At 49.3% G+C, this 23,932-nt stretch overlaps 1 long non-coding RNA gene across 1 annotated transcript; it reads right to left on the bottom strand.

Annotated features, from left to right (window-relative positions):
* Window positions 1–354: 354 nt before the first annotated feature.
* Window positions 355–20,440, bottom strand: LOC119003186 (uncharacterized). Its single transcript, XR_005069891.1, has 3 exons — window positions 20,354–20,440; window positions 1,247–1,447; window positions 355–525 (listed from the first exon to the last, which is right to left on the bottom strand). It is a non-coding gene; the product is annotated as an uncharacterized LOC119003186 (long non-coding RNA).
* Between the last annotated feature and the right edge of the window lie 3,492 nt (window positions 20,441–23,932).

Genomic DNA, 23,932 nt, shown 5'->3' with positions numbered 1-23,932 from the left:
TTGCTAGTCTCGCACTATCATTTATTCATTGATTTGTATTCTTCCATTGGAATGACTGTAAACCTACATTGGCCCACCCCTGTGTGTTCCTCCACTATATTTTTCCAACCCCACCAAGCAATTAACTCAGTCCTGACACTATGTATACCTGGAGATAGCACCAGATCCCACAGGTGGATGACTCAGTCCTGCAAGACAGCCCACCCCTCTTCAGACACGGATTAAAAGCACATGTCACCTGGCTCCTGACCCACTAGGTATAGATTAGAGGCTCCTACAGCCGCCTCCTTGGGTCTGACTAACTCGCTAGGACAGCTCACTGACTGCAGGAAAACATCGTATTTACTAGTTCACGGGTTTATTATTGAGGTCATACAACCCAGGGAGAGTCAGAGAGAAGAGATGCACAGTCAGGACAATGGCTTCTTCTGGCATCCATGGTGTCCCTCTTACTGTGGTGTCTTCAATTCAGGCTTCATTGTTATCCAGGTATTGTGAGGACCACAGGCCGGGAGATGGCTGTCACTGAGAAAAACAGATGGTTACCCACAGGTTCCAAGAGGCGGGAATGTGCCCTGTCAGGCAGGGCTACTCAGGAAAGTACCCGGGTCAGTCAGAAGGCAGAGGAGAAAGGAAAGTGGGACACAGTAAGCAGACAAGCAGACTTGGGACTGGCTGCTGTGGGCGATTCTAGCACACTCCAGGGTGGTGAGGGCAGGGGACGACAGCGTCCCGGAGCTGCAGGGCCAGGCAGAGGGGGCGCTTTGGAGCATGGGCTCTGCACCGGTGGTTGCCTGTGAGAGGCATGTTCCCGGGTGGGTCCTTTGCTATCGAAGCACTGGCGAGGGCCAGGATGGGGCGTCTCTCCCCAGCAGTGAGATTCCAGATGCCAGAGAATCAAGAATACAGAAAATAAGAGGAGACTATTATACAGACGATAACACTGCAAGTTCCTGATGGGCCTTCTGAATCATCTACTGGAGGCAAGTCTTATTCATGGTCATTTTGGTGATAAGTGCTCTGGTGGCTTTGGGGATTCTTTGAGTTATAAATGGCAAAAAAAGAAAGGCATTCTGATTCAAACAGGGAAGAGGAATGGGTTGGCCATGCATCTCAAAGTCCAAGGGCATCTTTAATCCAGCTACCAAGGCTAGTTTTCATGCATCTCTTGACCTTGTGCTTTCTTTTAAGCCCCTCCTCACTGGGCTTCCCTCTCTGTAGCTCAACCAAAGGGCACCAAACTTACCTCTCCTTTTCCCACTATCAAATTCAGGGGAGGAGAGACAAGGTCATGATCCCAGAAGTTCCAGCAAATGTCATCTTGATTTTCATTGGCTGTGACTGGATTACATCATCATGGGTGAACCAATCACTGTGGCTGGGAGATGGCAAAATGCCTGCTGGTTTAAACCAATCAGAGTGCAGCCCTGGAGCCAGGTTTGGAGCCCTTCAAATGAAACCACATGGTTAGGAAAGGGTGAGGGGTGCTTTCCTAAAGGAAATGTGGCCAGCATTTCCAGGTAGGGAGGGAACTGATAATGAATCTCAAACATACCATGTCTGCCAAATGAATGTGTCTTTGTATTTAAAATGTTCAATGTATACTAATCATATGCACATACAGTACTTTGTTTTTTGTGTGTGTTTTTTAAAAGGGCTCAAAGCCCACTGCCCTGACTCACTTACTAAATTTTTGTTTGTAATAGGCTCTTTAATGTCAACAATAACTTTTCAGTATTTAAAAAATAATACATAGTGTCTGCTAATGAGGATTCAAAATATGCTAATTCATTTCTTGATGCAAACTGATTTTTTATTATTTTCCATCAAAGCAGAAGGGAATTACCAACAAGAAACTTCATGCCTTACCCACACCTGTCCATGGCACCCCTTTTCCCCTTAACATCGACAACATCGACTAGCTCTCTTGCTATATTTTAAGGGGAGAACTAAAGTGTTTGTGGGGAGGAACAATGAAGAGGAAGTCAACCAAATCTGCCCTCCCCCTGCCAAAAGGGAGCCACACCAGAAGACGTGGCAGGAAACATTTCCGGACAGATGTGCCTGCAGAGCCAGCTCTGACTGGTTCTGTCCTGTTTACCGAGGGACTGAGTTGATTTTCCAGAGGCAACAGACGAAAGGCACAAGTCACACAGCCCAAGCGTGCACAGAGGGGAGAACTGTGACCTCCAGCTGCACCAGGAACCAAAGTCTCGTCCCTCCCTTCCAGGGATATGACCGGAACTTGAACATGAAAACCCTTTCAGAGCCAAAGGGTCCATTGTCCAGGAAGATCAGTCATTGATGCCCCTTTACCCTAAACGGCCTCCAGTTAAAACTTGCCCCACAAGAGCTTCTGCACACCCACGGGCCCCACCCCCTCAAAAACCCTTAACCTGGTGCAGCAAGCAAGGTGAATATGAGGCCTCCACCTTCTTAGTTGGCACCTTCTTGATCAATCAGCCTTTCCTTACTCCAGACTCTGTGCTGAGTTTTCGCTTCTCAACTCGTTGAGCACCCCAACCAGAGTCCAGTAACAGCGATACTATTCGGCCACATACCACGGGCGCTTCCCCCACCGCCTTCCTCCCTGCGGGTCTCCCTTTCCTGGTCAAAGGGACGCCTGGCCCCCGTCAAACCTGGGAGTGGGCACCACGGGAAGCAGTGCATGGACATAAGAAAAAACACCACTTCCTTTGGTATACAGAGTTGTTAAATTAATGTAACAAGTTTAAGGTGTAACTTCACATTGGATGTCCTCGACCAGAAAAGTGGCTGGGGGAAGAAGGCATCTCTCTATTGTTAAGGTTGCAATCAACAAAAGCTAAGATGGCTGGTTTTGAACCTGGGGCCTTGCGAGCTCAGAGTTAGAATCAATACTGACGGGGAAGAAAATGAACTTGGTAAAATGTTGAGACATTCTTCTCCTTGGGGCCGGGACACTTTTGGGACTGTATTCTAGTCTGGGCCTGCCTGGCTCATTCCAGTGACCCATAGGTCCCTAATGCCATCCATTTAGAAGAGACTTTTGGTTGGAAAAGCCCACAATTCATCGCTGCAATGAGCCCCCTTTGCTGTGCTGGAAAAGTGGCCCCTCCCTCAGGCAGTCACGTTGTTCCCCATTCCAAAAAGCTCCAAGGAAAAGGGCAAGAAATTTTACCAGCCATGGAGGAATAAAAAGAAGTATGTTTTTGCACACACATATGGTTTCTATAACCATTTTTTAAAAATTGACTTTGACTTAGTTTTCTGATAGACACAGCGTGATTCAAAGTGACAGGCCCCGAGAACCCACCACTGTCCCCAGACAGAGAAAAGGGCCAGGCTTGATTTGTGGCCCTGACCGGGGGTCCATGCTGTGTGGGGTGATTTTGACACAGTTCTGCCTTCCTGGCCTACCTCTCCCAAGCTGCCTTCACCGCACGCCAATCAGCCTCATATGTTTTCAAACTGGGTGGTGATCCGGAATACATAAATAATGAGCTCGGGAAAAATGACTGCCCTAGAGTAGAAGTCAGAAACTTGCACGCACAAAACAGAGCTGTCCCAAAGGCCTGTGGTGTCCCCTCTAAAACACCACGGTGGCCCTGGGAACTGCCACAGCCACCAGGCCACACATCAGACCCTGGCATGCAAACCTCACCACAATCAACACAGAAGAGTTGAGTATGCCCGGCACAGGTGACACCATTGGACCTAGCCACCACAGCTCAGGTTCAAAGCCTTGAACTGATTCTTCCAGGAGTCTCCTGTGTCACCTCTCGTCCAGCCCATGAGCTCTCCTCCAGGACACAGTTTGGGGGCATCCCTGTCCATCCCACCCAATGCCCCTCACAGCCCAAGCAGACCTCTCTGTGCCAGTTTCTTCTGTCCCTGGAGAAGTAAGTAAGGACTTGTGCTACCAAGCCTCAAGTCCACCCACCTGGGCCTCCAGGTGGAAATCCTTCTCGCAGGCAGTGGCCCACCTGGCCTGCATGGACAGAAGTCCCCCCCTCTGGACACTCCTGGATCAGGCCTCTCGGCCTCTTCCCATCTCAGGCTGTGGGCTCTGCCCCCCCTTTGCTTTCTTATTCTGCCTCTGAACCCGCATTTCTCTTTAGTAAGAAATCCCCAAGTACCACCCTGTTTTTCCATCCCACAGGCCCTCTGTCCTTCTCTCCACTCTGCCTCTGCCTAACGCTCACACTAGCGGGAATATTCCATGGATGGGTAGAAGGACAAAGATTCTTCTCAAACCACGCACATGAATGGGGCCTCAATATTCCCTCTGGAATTGACTACACAGCCAGATCCACCCTTTCTAGGGGGATTCCTGTGGTTCATTTCTTTCATCATATTCATTTGTGGGGGCAGCTAAAATAGGGTTGATGAACCCTCAGCAGATTTCAGTCACCCTCACTGTTGCTGCAGAATCAAGGGTGGTCCAGGTTCATTAGAAATCCTGTGGTCAGTGAGAGACCCTGGTCCCGAGAGGCACCTTCATCCTAATTAACTTAGTCCCCCAGCTGACCCCTACCACACCCACCTCCATTCACGCCCACAAGACCCAGAGCCAATAAACTGGATTTCAGCCCAGTAATTTTCCCGTCTTCCCACATCTGGGCTGCGTTTGGGGCTGGTTAGTGAGTTCATTGGTTGTTGGTTGGAAGAGTTTTGTTTTTATTCAAAACTTTGCAGGAAACTGTTGGGAAAGTTCAACTCAATTCAGAGTCTTCTCCAGTATTCTCTTCTGATCATTTCCTCTGGACAGGAGAGAGGAAATGCAACATAGAGAAGACCAACCCCAGCGGCTGACTGGCCAGGGCGTGAGGGACTCTGCACACAGGGGAGGCCAGAATCCCCCCAAACGCAGCGAAGATCAGCCTGTGCCAAGCAAGGGCGAGGGCAGCTCACTCCGACATTCACAGCTACTTGGGAAGGGAATCAGAACCACACACAGTGGCATCATCTTCCTCTGCCTGTCAATCAAACTGGGAGCACTTCCTGCCCAGCATGCTCCTCCCCTCAGCTCAGTCCTTTCTCCCAGTAGTCTGATGCCCCGCCCCCTTGCTTCCCTCAGCATGTTCCTCCCTCTTGTGGTCCTGACTCGTCAGAAATTAAAAGGCCCTTAATCCTATCACCGCTGGTGTCTTCTCTGCACACACACAGATATACACACAGAGCACACATCTCAGAAACACACAGGCACACATGCCCTCGCAGACACACACACAGAGCCAAGATTTACTGCTCTGGATATATTGCCTCTTTTACAGATTTATTCTTTGAAAAGTGAGATTCTCCTCCTGGGATGGGGCTGGAGGAGGCTGCTGGGGGCGGAAAAGAAGGCCTGCGTATGTGGGCAGCCCACCCAGGCTCATGGCATCTGGTTGGGGGTGCGGGTAGTTAAGGAAAGGGGAATGAGTGACCATAAATTACAAAGATCCTAGGACTAGGGATGCTACTGGTCCTTGGCCATAGCGTCATGGCAAAGGCCCAGATGTGTCAGGGCTTCATACAACACCTGGTCTGTCCACAGGTGGACAAGCAGCAAGGCAGGAAAGCCTCATTTTCAGAATGAATCTCGAGGTGGGGACAATGGCTCAGTAAGTCACCTGGGAAGCTTGTACAAACTATCCATCCCGTACCACACTGAGCAGCTTTAACAGCTCCCAGTGATTCCATCCATTCATCACTGTAAAGTCTTCCTGAGGCGGGTTTTAGCTCCACAACCTGGGCTGCCACACACAGGTGCATCGAGGATGAGAGCTGATCTGAAACGCACGGTATCAGGTGGACATGGAAATTCAGCTGCCTGGGCAAGGACGCTTGGAGGAGGAGGAACCCAAAGATCCCCGTAGACATCTAGGAAAGGGTCAGGCCAACATTTTGGCATAACCCCCAGGGACTTTAAATCTTTACTTAGAAGGGCAGCTTCTAACATTGCCGTAAAAGGCAACGCGACCTCGGAGAGCATCTAGAGGAGATGAGTGCACAGCCAAGTTGTGCTGCCCTTCGCTTTGGTGGACCACCCACGGCGGGGGAGGCCATGCCCCGTCCTGGGCATCACTTTGTAAGGGGAAAGGTGAGGAGCTGGAGCTCACCCAGAGGACAGCAGTGAGCTCACTGCAGGGACCACGGGACGGTCACATCAGCAAAAGGAAGAGAGTTCGTTTGCAAGGAAAGCTAAGGAAAGAGCACGACAGCCTTCAGAGCTCGGAAGAGCTGAGCCAGGAAAAGACAAGGCTGACTGCGTGGCTACAAGAGGGACAGGGAAAGGGAAAGAAAGGGAAGGTACAGCAGGAAGCATTTCGCAAACATCACTCGCCATTCTGCCCTTACCACAACCCTACCGGGTAAGCGCTAGCAAACCCATTCTGCAGCCAGCAAACTGAGACTTAAATAGCGAACGATTTTATCCAAGGTGGCCAGTTTCCAAGGGATGAGAATTTGATTTCAGTCTAAATCTATATGATTTCCAGATCTGTTGTTTTTTTACTCCTAAAAGAAAAACCTAACCTGGAAGCAAAAGAGAGAGAAGTGGGGGCAAGGAGAGAGAGAAGAGGAGGAGGAGGAGGAGGAGGAAGAGGGGGAGGAGGAGGAGGAGGAGGAAGAGGAGGAGGAGAAGGAGAAGAATGTGATTCAACCTATGGAAAAGTCGTGGTTGGATGAGGTCACTGCCTCACCCCAGCCCCTTACCCCAAGGTCTTTCCTGGTTTTGTGTCCATCTCTCCAGGCACTGAAAGTGTTGGCTGATAAATCCTATCTGCTTCCTTCTTGGGAGAATCGTCCTCTGTTACACAAAAGACCAACCCTCTGCTCATTCCAAAGTCCCCACATGCACATCTTACGGGAGCAGGGCTCTGTTTCTGTCCTGATTTAATTCGTCTGCAGAGACCTTCCCACCTGAGGGGCTGGACCATATGCCTTCTTGACCCCATCTATAGCCTCGAATACAGAGGCGTGTCTGCCCAGAGCCACTGCGTTTGGGAAAACAGTGAATTATCGGGGCTCTAATGGGCCAGGCAAGGGACATCTAAGTCCCGGAAGAGCAAAGGCCACCGTCACTCAGGACAGGAAGCCCCACTCAGGAGACTCACCCACCTTCACAGCAACTTCCCTGCACTTCCTTCGGGAGAGGACGCACACTCAGTTCCTAAGTAGAGGGAGGTGGTTTCGGTTGATGCTAGAGAAATGCTTAAAAGGCCTGAGAGAGGACCCTCCGGAAGACCCCTCTTAAGCTGATTTCCTGTAGCAGTCAGGATATGGCTGTGAACTCCTCGCCCTCTCCAGGTTTCGGGATGGAGGGAGCCGCTCGGGAAAACGGGCATTGAGACCTTGTCCATCCAGCCCTCCCGCCCTCTCGTGGCATGGCTCCTACACAGGTCTAGAGCCATACAGGACTGCGGGGGCATGTTAAAACTTCCAGCCAGGGAGAGGAGATAAGAACACACCCACTGCATTTGGGTCACACTGCCCACCCCTCACCCAGCAGCTACATCGGTCCAGATGCACAGCGTGTCCACCTGTGAACTGCCTCCAGGAAAAGAGTAAACCTGGTTCGTGCTCCCCCATGAACCAGGGCCAGGAGAGATGGGGAGGCCCTGTGTCCTCTTACAGGTGGGGAGATGAGAATTCTTAGCTACACTCGGTGCAGTTCAGCTTAAACAGGGGGATGTTCGCTCACGCTCCCCAGCCCCCCAGCCCCTCTCCCCGCAAAAAATGTTTAATTCTGACCACAGAGGAGCAAGGAGGCACGTGGATTAAAACTAACAGCTCTGAACAGCCATCCAGGAGCCAGCTGCATGCAGGCCCCTGAGCGGAGTGCCCAGCATAAGACACCACGGCACCGGCGGTTCATCCAGGGCTCCATCAGACACAGAACCACGCTCAGCACAGCGCCTCGGCTTCCGTAACCTCCAAGATCAAATCCAACCTAAAGGTGAGGTGTGGGAAGGAGGGAGATCTTTAATGAGCATGGAGAATGGAGGGCAAAGCTAAAAAAGGGTTTTAAGTAAATTTACAATTTTGTGTTGGACCATCCTGGGCTGCATGCAGCCCGCGGGTCGTGGGCCGGACACCCCTGCAAGGTAGTAGCCCATATTAATAGAACTCTGCTAGTGTGGACACAATGGATTCTGCCAAATCAGAAGGATGCTGTAGACGACAGCTTCACAAGTCCCATCTTTTAAATGTCCTCTCTGTGTCCAGTGCCCTGGCTGGCCAGCAGTCAGCAGGGAGGCCTCAGGAAAGTCACTTCAACCTTTCAGGGCCGAAGTTCCCTCACTTGGATAATGAGGTGATTGGATTAGAGAATTTATCTTCCATTCGGGCCCCTTCCAGCTGTAAAACCCCTTCTCTTTGGAAGCACTGGAAGAGGTGGTGGACTTCAGCCTCGGCCATAAGCATCCCTTCGGGTCTAAACTGTTGTCTGCTTAGACTGGCTTTAGTTCCAATTCCTCCCTCTGTGCCTCTGTCCTTCTGCACGTGGCTTTGGTGGCAGCACTAACTTGAACGCATGATTATAAGTCCCAGCAAAGGACGCTCCAAATAGCCAGAACAGCTTTTCAGACATTGGGGAGACAAGAGTCTCTCACTGTTCAGACCCGGCCCCGAAGGCCCCAGCTGCGTGCTCAAGGGATGATGTCTACACCCGCCTGTCTACACATCCATCAGCATAGCCCTCTTCCTCACACACCTGAGACTCAGGCTCTAACCTGAGGCAGCCACCTGGGAAGTTTAGGATCTGTTAGGTAACCTGGGCAAAAGAGATGACTGGGCGCTCTTTTGGTGAGACGCTGAGGCTGTCTGGAAAGACAAGCCCCCACACTCGGGGACGGTCCTCTGGTTCTGTGGGGGCACGCCTGCGGTTTCCTGTGACGGTTTGCTACACAACTATGCCCACTGCAGCACCCTGAAAAAATAAAAATGGCTCTTGTCCTCAGAAATGAAAGCTAATTCCATCCATAGAGATACATCGGTTTCCGCTCTCTAGAAAACACGATTCCAAACATTAGCTTTCATTGCCCTAGAAGAGAACCAGTTTTGACTCTGTGAGGAAATTCGTTTCAGCATTTATAATCACACACACTCGCGTATGTAATTATAAGTTGGGGGTTTTCCTTTTTGGACACTCCCCTGTAATCGTCTATTACATTTCCTTCTGTTTTTATACAGAAGAGGACAAACTTTGTTCACACATACACAGTGACAGGGACTGAAGTTTAGTCACAGGGATGTCACACTCTGAAGTTCTGAGTTTTTCTGCCAAAACTCACTAGACTATGATGGAAATTCGTTTGCATGGTCTTGGAACTGAAAACTCAAGTCTGGTCTTCAATTCTGAAAGCAAAGCACTGCACACCACCCGGCCTGGCCCGGCTTTAGCTAGTCCGCCGGTGGGGTCCTCTGCTCTGTCAGAGCCGGCATCGTGCAAGCTGGGTTTGAAGCGCTGCAGCCTGTTATTCCTGGGAATGACATCAGGGTAAGACTCCAAATGAGGGACAGGTACTCCTCTATTGTGTACAGAGCCTTTGTAAATACGAAGGGAGGAGAGACGTGCTGTGGGCTGGTTTTAAGACGAGGAAATTTTAGGAGAGAATATGTTTACGAGGAGAGGATGTCGATGCTGATTCCCTTCAGAGTCTTCTGGAAAGTCTTTGGGCGCCGCTGTGAACATACACGAACGTGTCCGATGTCAAGACCTCCCATTCCTTTAGGTCACGCGGGAGAACACCCACCCTGTGCAGAAGCAGGTGAGTTCAGCCGAACCAGCTGACTTTGTTTCCCCGTGTTTAACCTTGGACTCCTTTCTGACTTATGTCTAGCATCTACCTTTTGGATTCCAGGCTCCTTCGAGCAACTTCCATACAAGCCTTGGCTGCGTCACCCTGCCCTTTCAGACAGCACGTCTGCACAGCCGCCCACCGTGTCAGGGCGTGCTCAAAGTGCTGGAAGACGGTACGTCGGATTCTTGTGTGACCTCCTCACCTTTCACCAGGAAGTTAAAGGACTAGAAACCCTGTAGAACATGACAGGACACCGCATCGGGTCGGCTTAGCAGTGAGCCAGCCCTGAGGGAATGAAGCACACAGCAGGTGAGCTGGGAAGCAGGTAGATAAGAAGACTGGGAACGCATGATCCACCCACCCCAAAGGGATGTCAGCACAGAGTCTTGGAGAGCTCGGCAGGAGGTATCCTGGGTGTCCTGAGAGAGGGGACACTAGGAAGCCACGGAGAGAAGAAAAAGCAGGGCACAACGGAGGCGTACTAAGGATAGAGCTGGGCTCTTTGCAAATTTGACCGGTACTCTAGCTCAAGGACCTGCAGGCACAGGTGAGGAGGCAGGGTGAAGGCTTCTACTCAAAATTCCTAGCAGCACAACCCGAAAGCCAGCCTCCTCTGACCTAGCAGCTCCCCTTGGGGTGGAGGGGGGAGGGGTGCCCCGGGGTCAACAGCACTCCACGCAAGGACATCATCGCTTTAGGAGGTGGCGAGAGAAACACTGGTTCTTCCTCATCAGAGAGGGCAGAGTCACCCTCTGCTTTCCATCCCCGGCTCAGATAGAACCATATGTTCACTGTTTTCATGGTTTCCGAGGGAGAAATAAAAACAGCCGATTATTTTCATACCTCATTTGCATCATGGACAAGAGACAGCGCACAGCCCTGAGGACAATAGGCGTCCTCTGCCTCGAGGAAGCCCCCCCACCCATGGGCCTGACACTGGTGCAGGCTCACCCACAGCAAGCGCCAAGACTTAGTTTGCTTTGCTGAAGATATTTTGTGGTCTCCCATCAGCCTCTTAACCACAGGGCATCTGATTGATAAAGCCCGATGATGGAATGAGCCGGCCGTCCACTAAAATTTCACTCACTGTTATTGAGTCAAGGGCAATGCCAGGAGAACTGAAGGAAGGCACGTGCATGCAGAAGGCTTTAGTGCAGCCTTCAGGGAGTCCGCTTTCTAATGTACATAAGGGGATCCATAGCCAAGTCCACTAATGAGGACACAGTGGACATGGGATCATTCACACTTGTTTATTGCTCATCTATGTTGTGTCAAGCACCATACTAGACATGATGAGAGACTCAAGAAGCACAAGATTTGGGCTCTGCCTTGAAAGTATCCACGGACTGGTTGGGTAAGTAAGACTGTTACAATGCCATTAAATTAACGTGCGTTAAACGGAGTCCAGGGTGTTCGGTGGTAAGTCAACCACAGACTACAGAGAAGACTGAAATAGAGAAGTTTATTGCTCCAGGGGTCCTGAGGAAGGGGCAGGGCACGCCTGGAGGGGCTACCAAGCAGGTCAAGCTACAGTGCAGACAGAGAAAGAGGCAAGATCTGGGGACATGCCTCTGGTAGGGTCTGTGAGTGGACCTCTTTGGGGTTCCTAGGCTAGAGGTGAATTGGGCCATCCCAACCGAAAAGGGCAGGGTTCTGTTACACTCCATGGGGGCTTTATCTAAGGGGCACAGGAGGGAAAGTGTCTAGGAGGCAGGGGAGATGGTTGATCACAGGGGATGTTGGGGAAGTCACATTAGGAACTTACAATGGCTTGTCATAGAGGGCATGCACTTAGCCTTGGATGCCAAGGCAGAAATGAGCTCTTGTCAGAGACTCCCCCGTGTGAAACAATTACCAAGCAGCAAAGGTTTAAAACATTCACAGGAGTAAACAGGTGTTCGGGAAAAGGAGGAGTTGATGAGATTTTATGGAAAAGGAGACATTTGGCCAAGCAGGGGGGGGTGATGGGGTAAATAGTAGATGGACAGATCTGCAAACAAAAAGACACCCCTCCCAAGGACAGCAGTCCAAGTAGAGGCATCCAACACCAACCATAACAAAATAGGGGATGGGGAGGGCCCCGCTAAGGCAGGCCTTGCAGGGCGTGGGAAGCTTGTGTCAGGAAGTCGTGGGAAACAACGACAGACTAAGGAAGGTCAGGCAGAGAAGTGCGGCTTGACGAAGCAATCAAAAAGGAGTTACAATTAGCTCTTGCATAGGAAAGGGGCATAGAACAGCAAAGGTTTGGAAAGATTATCTTGAAACAAGTGGAAGTGAGTCAGATTATCTTTAACCTAACCGGAAGTGAGCTGCACAGATCTGGAAGCCTCATTGAAGAAAATGCAGTGCTCACCACAGTGCTGAGTGCACGATGTCAGCACTCATGCAGTTGTGTGTCACAAACATCGAGAACCTACTATGTTCTATGCACTGCTTGGCACTAGACGTACAGACACAGTGAATGAAATACCTTTTTTCCCATTGAGTCTCCAAGCTTCTCACCTTGATTCTGCTACATCAAATTATTGGTCGTAACTCTTTATTTCCCTGGAGGAAAAGCAGGCATCCACATCCTGGCCATGGTCTCATAGAAGCAGCGCGTACTTCCTGGCCCCACTGACTTTGGTCTTGACTGTGTGACTTCCTAGGCTGGTGGTACATTAATGGTTCTGACACACAGCAGTGCTTGGGTGGCTGCCCAAGCCCTCGTGAGTTTCTGCCATCACCATGAGAGCTTCCCCAGAGGGTTCCTGTCCCTTCAACCTGGACCCCAGAATGAACATGCGTAGAGCAAAGCTGCTCAGCCAGTCCATGGGCCTGAAGTCTGGCAGACCAGCGGGTATACCAGAGATAAATGCCTGCTAGTACACGCCGGTAACATTCGGTGCTTGTTTGTTATGCAGCAACTAGCTGGCTGATACACCTGCTCTCAAGAGCCTCCCTAATCAGGCCCCTGTCTACATTTTCAACCTTATCTCCCACGTCTCCTCTTAGAGTCCAAGCCAAGTGGACTCTTCCTTTCTCTCTGCCTTTGGCCAACCCTACTTTTTCACCTTCATGTCTTTGTTTGATTCACATCTCATGATTGACATTATCTCTTTCTATCACCACCTATAAAATCTTATCCAACCTTGTAACTATCATGCCATGTCCAACCTTCTTCTCTAAAGCATTTCCTAACCCTAACTGGATACATAAGGCCACCCTGGCTTGGCTCAGCCCTGACTATCTCCTCACCCCTCCCCCAGCCTTAGACGCTTGTCTTACTTCCTGGCCAGGATGACCCTAGTGACAGGTCATGTTGTTTCTACAATCACAACACCCACATTGCCACCAATGCCACCACAGACCAAGAGGCACCCATGGATACCAACTGACCATGTCTGCATGTTGGACACGCCGGGCCCACGGAGACTGTGGCCATCCCAGCAGCCTCCTGGAGGGCTGGATAACACAACCCGCAACTGTGGGGGAGCTGGTGCTTATGGAACAGGCTTTGACTAACGAGAGAAGCGTGAGAGGCAAGAGCCAGCAAATAAATTGCTCCCTCTTCTATCTCGATGACGGACAGCTAACTGTTCCTTGCATTGTCCCCGGAGGTGGCCCACATGACTGAGCGGCCATCTGGTTTTCTGCAAAGCTGTAATCACCTTGGCAGCGCGCCATCTTGCATTTGCTCTCGCTCCTTTCCCGCTTCCCTTTTCTGCCTCATTCTTGCTTCCTTGGGGTTGCACCCCCAATAAAGTGCTACTAATGAAGATTTGGTTTCAGGCCCCTTTGTCGTGGGAACCCAGCTAAAACATGCAATAAATACGATCTCTTCTTCTTTCGACCCCAAGCGATACTTGTAACGTCTTGTATTGACAGGAGTTCCTTGGTGCTGCTCTGTGTCAAAGCTGTTTCTGATGGACCCGCCCCCGGCGACGGCTGAGTGCTCTCTGTGTAGTAGGCTCTCAATAAATGCTCTGCTGAAACGGAATGGAATCCACCTCATTAGATTTCAGTTAATAAGTAAAAGCAATCATCCCAGTGGATCAAAATAAATCTGCCCCACTGGCCCCAGGAAATACAATATATTACCTCCAAGACTCCACTCCAGTTTCCACTTTTCCCATAAACACTGACAGAAACCACCTTTTTGTCCCATTGTCCTCACTACAAATAAAAATACGAATTCTTGCAACAGCTCCACAGGGAGGCAGAAAGGCTGAGAAAACAGGTGGTTAATTAAGGATGGGGGAGGGGGTGGGCAGTGAATATTTCTGGAGTCTTAATAAAATAGATGAGTTACTACCCCCTTGCCACCATCCTGACAAATGCCACCTTCCGCCTCCGAGTGAAGATCACGTCTAGGCCTTTCCCAGTGCCGCAGGCGCTCACGCCTCACAGCAGCAGCAACTGTGTCTGCTCAGACTCACCATGGACCACGTCGACGATAACACCAAAAAAACGCGGCCGAGTCCAATGCACTGTTGGCGCGCTGCCATGCATGCCTACCCAGTGGTTACACCCCCTCCCCCTAGAAATGCAGGGAAGGGTATCTAGCAAGAATGGACGTGTTTCTGAAACGCTACAGAAACACTGTAGGTGGGAGGGTTCAGACTCAAATGCACGCCGTTCTGCTGTTGGGAAGTGGTAGCTGGCATGCAAATGGATAATCAAGTTCAAAAACAAATACGTACATAAATAAAAGCCTCCACATGAGGGCACAGGCAATCAGGAGCTCTGGCTCCTACAGGAGCCTGTTGAATCCCCTGATGAGAGACCATGCCTGAAACGAGTCGAGACAATTAATTCTTGGCACCTTTTTGGTTGCTTTTTCCCAGCTTTGAAATGAAATTCTATTTGTATTCCTTAAAAATCTGAGCAGCGAGGAAGAGTAATGTGTCCTACAAGTAATGCATGACAGGTAGACGCCACGCAGTGACCTAAGCATGTGGGGAGGTCCTGGAACCGCACTGCTCTTCGGCAAACATCTGTCCCTAGGGATCCCTGCGTGACGAAGGTCAGCAGGAAAAGGGAAAACCGATGACTGCCATTTTACACCGAGCAGGGCTGCTTTCGGTCTGCAAGTAGGAAACTCCCTGGGTGCAAATGGAAAGTAGTTTGGTTTCACCCTCATGTTTACTGATGATTTTTCACGAGGACCAAAGGGCAGGGGTTGAGAACAAGGAGGGCATAAGTGACGGCCAGAGAATTCCCGCGTCCAGTTTGGGTTGTTCTACCTGTATTGACCACAGGGAAATAGGGCTCCCTAGTTGACAGCGTCTTGCCGATGATGAATCGAACCAGGTGGCTCTGTACTGCATGCATTTCCACCCCACCTGTGTGTACAATAATAATTCAATTATGCCATGAACCAGACTCCACCAGTGTAAGGGCTCTCAGCCCCTACACCCTGCAGGACCACCCCTACTCTAGCTTCATTCCAGGGTCCCCAGGCTACCCACACATCTGACAGGCTGGTCATGAATTTGGGGGTTCCCACAACTCCCTCAGGTTCAACAATTCACAAGGAGGACTCACAGAGCCAGGGAAAGTGCTATTTCCCAATTACAGTTAATTCTAAAGGACCCACAAGGGCCGGGGCTGGGAGGGACTGGAGAGCATTTGTGCCCTGCCGTGTGGATTCAGGACGTTACCCTCCCCACACATCGTGGTCTTCCATGCAGAGTTTCTTAGGGGCCTCATTATGGAGGTATGATGGATTAAATCACTGACATTGGTTAATTAAACAACATCGTAGTGAAAGATGAGGGTAAACCGCAAGGTCTGGGTGTCCCAAACCAACACCCAGTTCCCTCCTCGTCTCGCAGTCAAGGGCACGGTGGAATCCCGGCACCTCCACAGCCCTGGCCCTGAAGCGGCGGCGGCCTGCGCTCCAGCAAGTTAATGATGCTGCACGGGAAGCAGCTGCCCGCCCTTTAGATTGCTTTTTCCCATCGCCGCCTTGCTCCATTCTTTACTAGTGGAACCGAAGTGAAGAGATGAGATCTCCCTCGTGTCTCTCGTGCTATCCATTCATGTACTTGCATGCAGACCAGTAGGGATCGCTTCCCTTCAACCTCAGGACGCGTCGTGCCCTTCCTCTCCCTGGAAGTCGGCCTTCCCCCGGGGACCTTCTCCCCGGGCCCTGTCCCCTCCAGATCCCTTCCCCACGAGTGGCCCCACCCGCTCCCTCTCCCGTGATGGACATGAAAGAAACACAAGGCAGCACCCCAGCCTTCAAACAACTTAAAATCTGCTTTGAGGGACAAGATTAGGAGACGTTAGGCCAAATAATGAAGCAAATGGATAAAATTCTCAGCCCAGTGTCATTTCATGAATCCATCACCTAAAGATAAAGAAGCCAATACTGGAAGGGACGACAAGGTCATGTGATACCCCGTTCCAGGCAGGCATCCAACTCAATGGACTAAGAAACACAGACATCTCACCACCCGTTAAAACCCGCCAGAGCCAGGAATTCCAACAAGTTTCCATCCCAAATTGGCAGTAGCATTGCCCTTAGGAGCACCCAGAAGAAATATCTTTGGATGGCAAGCCAATCTATTGTCTTCTATTTCTTAAAATGCCTCATTCAGAACGACTACAAGGCAATCAACTAAAATTACTTTCTGGAAACGCACAATATGACGCTCTGAGAAAGTGCAGTCAGTGCGGGGACTACCAGAGTTACAATAGATCTGCTTCTTCCTGGAGGACTTGGTAGCCTTTGGGGAATTGTCTAAAAGAGCAGGGGACCATCCTGGCTGGTGTGGCTTAGTGAATTGAGCACTTGCCTGCGAACCGAAAAGTTGCCAGTTCGATTCCCCGTCAGGGCACATGCTTGGATTGCAGGCTGGGTCTCCAGTGTGGGGGGCATGCAAGAGGCAACCACACACAGATCTTTCCTCCCTCTCTTAAAAAAAAATAGAGAGAGAGAAGAGTAGGGTGACCTTTGCCTGGTGGCTGAAGATAACCTGAGCATCTCTGGAGAGTCACACACACACACACATACACACACACACACACACGCACACACGCACAAGCTTACTGCCCCATCCAGAGTCTCTGATGTCCCACCCTCCCTCTACTTTTTCATTTCTCCTTGGGAGGCCCAATCCGAAGCCTTGAAATTTACTTAGCCTGCTGGGTCAAAGTCATCCAACCCAGTCCAGTGACTGACAGAGGCTTTGCAACAAGGTCACTCACTCTGGACAGTCAGCCAAACCCAGTGCAAGGACGATGGGCTCATGCCCACTATTGGCCATACACATCTTCACTGTAGCGTTGCAGAGAGCCCCAGCCGAGCACTGGGGCCTAAGAGCAAGGACCACCACCCAGGGGCAGCCACGACCCCCTTGGGGACAGTCCTGCCAATGAATATGAGACCTTCTACAATAGTCATTAGCAGAGTAAAGCCATGTTTTAAAGGTCCTGCTTATAACTATTTCTCTATGACACAGCTGATCTTGACAGATAGCCCTCAGATTCTCAACTCCTAAAATAGTTTTGCTTCTTGGGAGGAAGTGCATGAGGAAGGCTTGACAGTGTTGGAAAACAGAGCCGTGGTGTGTTTTAAAGAACAGGGAGCCAAATTAAGGGCAGGACTGAGAGCCAAGACCTGTCTCCTCTACACACAGTCCAGCCATGAGCAAGTTGGTGTCCCCTGCATCCATCACCACAAAACAGAGAAAATTAGAGAACTAGGAACACAGTGCTGGAAGTTGGAAGTAAAGATAATGTACATATTTATGACATTATTACTGTTGCATGTTTATAAAATGAACTTCACTTTTAATGAAAGGCACTAAATAATTGAATGACAATTTACTCCTTTCAAACCATCGGCTCCTCCCATGAACTTCGAGAGACATCACGGCATGAAAGGACCGAGTACCTTCCGGGGAGTCATTGCTCCTCACTTCACCAGTGAGAAGTCCAGGGCCCAGAGAAGTCAAGTGACTCACCCAAGACCTCACAGCTCGGAAGTGGCTGAGTCCAAATTCCCACCCAGATCTTTTGATTCCAAAATGCCTCACTCTCTATAAAAAGAAGACACCACAGGATCTGTGAACTCCCCTGTGTGACTAGCTGGTTATTGTCCCTCCTAGAATACTCTTCTAAATTACAATATCCCACACCTCTCACGGACTTTGCTGGTAGCTCAGTATCCTACTAGAAATGTGTATTTTGCGTTAACGATGACTGCTTTGGTGTAGTTTTCAAGAGAAACGGTCCCCCTTCTAGACAGTAATGGTCAGACAAGGAGTTCTCCATGGAAAGAATTTCAAAATACTTTTATAAGGAAATAGGTTGCCTACTTATTAAGGTTTACATGAAGTTCTTTGAAATATAATTACCTATTTAAACCTCTCGAAAGAGTAAACTCTTAATTTAAAAAATAAAAGCATAACAGTCCTTTTTCCCCCTCGGTAGGTTTTTTTGCCCATGGTTCTTTTGTAGAGGAGTGTTCTCCACACCCTGCGGTAATCAACATAAGAGACTTCCACTTACAAATCCATTCATCCAAGGGCCTCATCCAATGAGGAGCTGATGTCTTTCACTCTGGCTGACTCTCACACTAACACGTGTTACAGACACTCCCGCTGTGATGAGCTCAAGACTCAGGGGCAGAGTTCTGAAAGCAATAAAGCAGCAGACACTGGTGATTTTTTAAAAAAGTCAGCTGGATGGAACCAAGGTCTAAGAAAAGAAAGGGAGGAAGGGGCAGACAGACAGTGGACATAGGGATAAAGGACAACGGTTGGAAATGGGTCATGAGACATGGAACAGATCTGCAGTTTGCTGTTTGCAGTTCATCACAACTCTTTGCTGCTTAATGACCTTCTTCCAGGGGTGGGAATGGTAGGATCGAGGGAGAAAGAGAGGCAGGTGAGGGAAGGGAAGGGGAGGGGAGGGGAGGGGATGGGAGGGAGGGGAGGGGAAGGGAGGAAGCTAATGTTTGTACAATAAAAACATTTGAGATATGTACTATATACTGTTTAGAACACCCACCATCAGGAAGAACATCCCCATTGTCATCTGGGGTCCCGTGATCCAGCTATTCCAGCGTCTCCCTTTCATGGTGTCATTGAGGCCTTTTAAATCTTCCATGATGTCAAAACTTGATGATGATGTGAGTGTATCCCAAATAGCCCTTGACTCCTTTAATAGCCCATTATGAGTCCAAGGTCTCGAACTGTTCTATAATCTCAGCCTATGCTACTTTTTAGAGAACAAAATTTCCATAAAATAGACTCCACCAAGGCTTTCCTTGTGTGTGTCCTCAACCTTTCTATTTCAGGCTCTAAGGGCTGCCTCTGGACTCTGTTAGATGGGGGGTTGTTATCAAGTCCATGTTTGTGCAGTGTTTAGTCCCTTCATAATTTCTTTAACTTGTAGGATGTACAGAGTGGCCAGAAAGCCAGGAAAACTGGTTGTTCTTACTGTCTCCATCTGAAAGGTTTTCACAGTGAATGATTTTCTACTCAAAAGTACTTTATGATCCTTAGCCTCACACTGAGTCCCCGCTTCAGGTCAAGCTATAAGATCCATATGAAGCTTTCTACAAAAGATTCTAAAAAGACTAGCCAAAGCAATCTTGAGAAAGAAGAGCAAATCTGGAGGCATTACACTTCCCAACTTCAAAGTATATTACAAAGCTACAGTAATCAAAACAGTTTGGTACTGGCATTAAAACAGACATACAGCCCTGGCTGGTATAGCTCAGTGGATTGAGCACGGGCCTGCAAACCAAAGGGTTGCTGGTTCGATTCCCAGTCTAGGGCACATGCCTGGGTTGTGGGCCTAGTCTCCAGTAGGGGGCCTCTGAGAAGCAACTATACATTGATGTTTCTCTCCCTGTCTTTCTCCTTCTCTTCCCCTCTCTCTAAAAATAAACAAAATCTTAAAAAAAGAAAGATAAAAAACAAAAAAAACAGACACAGATCAGTGGAGCAGAACAGAGAACCCAGAAATAAACCCATGCATATACAATCAATGAATCTATGACAAAGGAGCCAAGAATATACAATAGGAAAAGAACAGTCTCTTTGATAAATGGTGCTGGGGAAAGTGGAAAGCCTCACGTGAAAGAATGTAATGGACCGCTATCTTACACTACACACAAAAACTAACTCTCAAAGTGGGTTAAAAATATGAACTGAAGTCCTGAAACCAGTAAGCTCCTTAGCATCAGTCTTGGCGGTGATTTTCTTGGATTTGCCACTAACAGCAAAAGCTTCCAAAGCAAAAAATAATCTACCGAGACTGCATCAAACTAAAAAGCGTCTGCAGAGCAAAGGAAACGTGGACAAAATGAACAGTCAGCCTACTGAAGGGGACAGAGTACCTGCAAATCATGTATCTCATAAGGAAGGGGTTAGTATCCTAAATATACAATGAACTCACTCACATAATTCAACAGCAAAAAAACAAACACACAAACAATCTAATTTTAAAAATGGGCAGAGGATCTGAACAGGCATTTTTCCAAAAAGGACATACAGATGGCCAGCAGGTCCATGAAAAGATGCTCAATATCACTAATTGTCAGGGAAATGCAATCAAATCAAAACCACAATAAGAAGATATCACCTTACCTGTCAGAATCGCTAGCATCAAGAAGTCAATAAACAACTGTTGGCGAGGAGGTGGAGAAAAATGAACCCTGTTCAATGCTAGTGGGGACGTACACTGGTGCAGCCACTGCGGAAGACAGTACGGGGCTTCCTCCAGAAATTAAAAACAGAACTGCCTTATAGTCCGGTGATTCCACTTCTGGGTCTTTATCTGTTCAGAAACAAAATCAATATCTCAAAAAGATATCTCCACCCCATGTTTATTGCAACATTATTTACAACATCCAAGACATTGAAGCTACCTAAGCGTCCATCAGTGGCTGAAAGAATTACCTTTAATGTGACATATAAATCTCTGTGTGTGTGTGTGTGTCTCTACACATATATACAAATACACAATGGAATATTACTTGGCCATAAAAGAGATTTTGTGAAAACACAGATGGACCTCAAGGGTATTATGCTAAATGAAATAAGTCAGACAGAAGAAGCAAAATACCATATAATCTCACTTACATGTGGAATCTGAAAAAAAGGAAACTGAGCTCACAGATACACAGGGCAGATGGGTAACTGCCCAGGTCGGGGGAGGGGGGGCGAGGAGAATGGGTGAAAAGTCAAAAGGTGTGACTCTCCAGTGACGAGCTGAGTCGCCCCGGGGGTGTCATGGAGAGCCAGGCACCTGTGGATAAGGGTGCTGTGCTGTGTTTTTGAATGTTGCTAAGAGAGTGGATCTTCAAAGTTCTCATCACCAGAAAAATAAAATTCTGTGACTAGGTGAGGCGACAGACATTAACTGGACCCACTGTGGTGATCATTTCACGATATATATAAATATGAAATCACTGGGTTGTACACCAGAAACTGGCATGAGGTCACATGTCAGTTAGTTCAATCAAAAATAACAACAACAATAAAATGTTCTCAGTTGAACGGTGGTAACAAGAAACATGGCGCGCCGGTTGGTGCCTTGACGTCCCAAACAACATATTGCTTGCGAGACGCTGAGCATCGACCACCTACCTTTGGGTCTGGCCTAAGGTGGGGTGCCGCTTCTTCCCGACGCCTCTCAAGTCTCCAGGCGCAGGCTTTATGCTCCCATGGGCCCCCAGCCCCCTCTGACTCAAGTTTTCATCACACCACATAACTGCCCCTCATTCACCTGCATCACGTCCCCAACCAGACCATAACCCCCACAGAAGTCTTGCTCTCAGACCTCTGCCCGGCCCCAGTGCGGCTCCAGGATGGTGCAATCAGTCCATGAGGGGTGAGGGGTGATGGGTGAGCCGCTTCATCGCACATAACAAACTTCACTGAGGTAACAAAACCATCAAACGTGTCTCCCCAACGGTTTCATAGGTCGTAGGTGACTGGGACACTTACAAAGCCATCGTACCAGCATGAAATTCTCCCAGCAAGCCCCTGCAGCCCCTGGGCACGGCCCCTCCCTCCCCCAGCCACCCTCTGCCTCTCTCTGCCCCCCGGTTTAGGGAGGAAAGATCCACTCTGACTTGCATCACCCAGCCCAACAAGCCAATGCTCCACCTGGAGACACACCCTCCTGAGAAAGCTGAACTGCACACCACAAACAAGTTTTCACTGAAACACAGAATCTTTAGGTTGCACATTCATAGCCATCACGTGCCCTTAACCGGCAGATCGAGTCCATATCCAATCCCCCTACTGGGCCTCCTCTCCTCAAAGACGGACAGAAACATCCTTCATTTCCACTGGAGAGTGCAGTGCAAAGCACCTTGAAACACGCCCTGCCACAAGGATGGGAAATGCTACGAGCACTGTCTCCATCATGGTTCAACCATCAGCTGGTTCAAGCAGAACCAGTAGGAGCTACATAGATTAAGAGACAGAGTAAAGGAATTACCTCTGAAAAAATACAATCGAGACTTTTTAGAAATAAAGGAATTACCTGTGCCATCCCAGGGCTGGCTGAGCTCACCCATGTCCCCAAAGGCAGAGGGTCAGCAAGGAAACATCTCTGACAGGCTGGAGCCCAGGGCAGAATTCCTTCCCTGCCCTGCCTTTAAGGCTTCCCACCTAATCTGGTCAGGCCCATCACGTGACCCTGCTCAATTTCCTTACTTAAAGTCACCCGATTAGGGGCATTAACAAGATGTCTTCTTAGCAAGGCCTGGCTTAGTGTTTGATTTTATTCAAACTGGGGGCTATAATCTAGCCAAGGCAATACATCAGAGAAGCTACCACACAATAATAAAAACAGCATGACGAGCCCTGGCCGGTGGCTCAGTTGGTTGGAGCAGCGTCCCATACACCAAAAGGTTGTGGGTTCGATTCCCAATCAGGGCCCAGGCTTGGGTTGTGATTTTCATTTCCAGTCAGGGTGCATACAGGAGGGAGGCAATCAATGTCTGTCTCTCCCATCAACATCAGTCTCTCTCTCTCTGTCTGCCCACTTCCCTCTCTCTCTAAAATCAATAAACCTATCCCCCGGTGAGGATTCAAAATAAACAAGCAAAAACAAAAACAGTAAGAAGATGCACTTGTGGGGTGCTCCCCGCTAAACACTCCTATAGGTTACTTCCTTTCCTTGGCACCAGCACCCGGTGTGATACCTTCTCCATTCTACACAAACTCCTCATGCCGATTATTGATTCAGACGCCACTGTAAAGCAGCAGCTTACACGCTGATCCATTTCTGAGTTGGTAGCCAATTGTTCCACATTTGTACAGAGGCACTTGATCTGCAGAAAGGCAATCCTTCCTCTAGCATCACCGAGTTGGGTGAACCTGAGGAAGGATTCTGATTGGTACCTCGCTATCCCATTACCATCCGCCAGGGGCGCACCTCCCACTGCCTCCTGAAGGACAGGGAACATCAGACTGAGGCGGGGATTTAGTGAAGCGCAGGGTCTCTCCGCAGCAGAACTGCTGACGGCTGGGGCTGGATAATCATCGGGGAGGCCATCCTGTGCATTAAGATGTTTAGCAGCATTCCTGGCCTCTACCCACTAGATGCTAGCAGTGAGCCTCCCTCCAGGTGTGACACCCCCAGCTGTCCCTAAACTTTGCTCAAACCCCTGGAGATGAGGGGAGGGGGGGGATGGCAAAATCCAGTTGAGAGCCACTGGTGCAAACCCAAAGTTCGAACAGATGATGCTTATCGCTGAAAGGTTTGGGGCTACAACGTTAGTCATTTCAAAATAGAGGACATCAAATACAGGTCCTTCTCCAGGCGAGCAGCCACCCTTTGGAAATACAACACTTGCTCTCTCTCTCTCTCTCTCTCACCTTCAGGCTCACGCTGCTGCCTCAGCCGCCCTCCCCTTGGCCTGAATAATGTTTATCCCTCAGCTCCCTGAGGCCCTCACGTCTGGGAATGGTGGCCCTCCATGGGTCCCCACTCAGAAGCATTCACTGCTTGTCCCTTCCCTGACTGAGGCGCCCTGCACTCCAGTACTCCACGTCCCATGCCTGCCTCAGTGCCTAACATACGTGCTCAGTCTGTGCTCTCTTCCAGACAATCCTAAAATCCAAAGCGTATCGACTATTTGCCCTGTGCCAGGCATTGTTTAAAAATAATAATAATAAAAGAGTGAGTAGTCAATGAGGAAGGAAGGAATG

Source organism: Sturnira hondurensis, unplaced genomic scaffold (genome assembly GCF_014824575.4).
Source record: "Sturnira hondurensis isolate 20B ecotype Veracruz unplaced genomic scaffold, ASM1482457v3 Scaffold0018525, whole genome shotgun sequence".
NCBI lineage: Eukaryota > Metazoa > Chordata > Mammalia > Chiroptera > Phyllostomidae > Sturnira > Sturnira hondurensis.
This window is presented reverse-complemented; position numbering and strand designations above follow the sequence as displayed.